Source organism: Triticum dicoccoides, chromosome 3A (assembly GCF_002162155.2).
Source record: "Triticum dicoccoides isolate Atlit2015 ecotype Zavitan chromosome 3A, WEW_v2.0, whole genome shotgun sequence".
In the NCBI taxonomy this organism is placed as follows: Eukaryota; Viridiplantae; Streptophyta; class Magnoliopsida; order Poales; family Poaceae; genus Triticum; species Triticum dicoccoides.
The window spans coordinates 754,448,204-754,449,929 of NC_041384.1; positions in this window are offsets into that span (position 1 = coordinate 754,448,204).

Here is a 1,726-nt window from a genome sequence, read left to right on the forward strand (position 1 = left end):
GGCAGGGGGCGGGGGCGAGTGCGGCGGCGGCGGCAGAGGGCGAGTGCGGCGACAGCAGTAGGCGGCGGGGTCGCGGGGAGCTGGGAGAGATTGAGTAGATGAGGGTCGACGCGAGGGGATAAGGCAAACTATGCCGACGGCTGTCGTCGGCATAGTTGCCACGTCACTGATCCGCGTGACAAGTCCCCTAGCCGTCGGCATCGTTATATTTTTCATTTTTTAAATGTTTTTAGTAGTTCATATTTTTCATTTTTTAAATGTTTTTAGTAGTTCATGTTTTTCCTTCTTTATGTTTTTTATTTCATATAGATTTTTTAATGTTTTTTATAGTTATATTTTTCCTTTTCTATGTATTATTATTTCATATGGATTTTTAATGTTTTTTAACTGCTCGGCCCTCTCCTCTCCCGGAACCACACAGAGGGGAGGGGAGGCGCCGAACTCGAGCAGCTTCGTCCGCCGAGGCCGTGGCCTGGTCGCGGGTCTGGGGTGGGGGCGGCGGTGGCGGCGGACCCACATCTACATCCCCAGAGGCCCCGAAGGCCGCCGACCACAGCCATAGACACGCGAAGGGCAATCCGCTATGGCCGCAGAACGTCTACTACCGTGTCATCGCCGTCCGTGAGGGGGGGCACATTCGGGCCAGACGCACAACAAGATCCCCTCCGTGTAGACCCGACGCGTCCGATTCCCCCCTCCAGGTGCTGGCGGTGGCGCCGTCCGTGAGGGGGGCCAAACCCCGGAGACGCGTGCCGCCTCTTCGGACATGCCACCACACCACCCCGCATGTATGAGGGCCCGGTGTGACGCTCCGGTGGCATTGCTACCCCCAGGGCCCCCGTCCCGCCTAGCCCTGTAGCGTTTGACCACGGGATCTAGCCCTTTGACTTTGCACGGACGGGCTTTGACCAACGGACCTCCCCACCCGGTTGTGTTAGGTCAGCCCATAGGAACACTTTGGAGCAACATCCGGGCCAGACCCACAACAAGATCCCCTTCGTGTAGACCCAACGCGTCCGTTTCCTCCCTCCAGGTGCCAGCGGCGGCGCCGTCCGTGAGGGGGGCACACCCCAGACACGCGTGCCGGGCGTTTGCAACCACCAAAACACTTCCAAACTTGTGAGAGGCCGCCTACGCACGATTTGGCGGCATGCTAGCCCCCGAAGGCCGCCGGCCACAGCCGTAGACGCGCGAAGGGCAATCCTCGTAGAGGGAATTTTTCGGATACTTCTCCATCACCAAAAATTATGAAAAAAATATTATCATTCCTATAGCACATGTGCCCACGTCGTGCAAAAAAACTCATGATTTTATCGCGCTCCGAGTATTTAATAATATTCACGCCGCATCGTTACCGCAGAATGGCTACTACCGCGTCATCGCCGTCCGTGAGGGGGGCCACGCCCCGGAGACACGTGCCGCCTCTTCGGACATGCCACCACACCACCCCGCATGTATGAGGGCCCGGTGCGACGCTCCGGTGGCATTGCTACCCTCCCAGGGCCCCCGTCCCGCCTAACCCTGTAGCGTTTGACCAAGGGATCTAGCCCTTTGACTTTGCACGGACGGGATTTGACCAGTGGACCTCTCCACCCGGTTGTGTTAGGTCAGCCCATAGGAACACTTTGGAGCAACATCCAGGCTAGACCCACAGCAAGATCCCTTCCGTGTAGACCCGACGCGTCTGTTTCCCCCCTCCAAGTGCCGGCGGTGGCGCCGTCCGTGA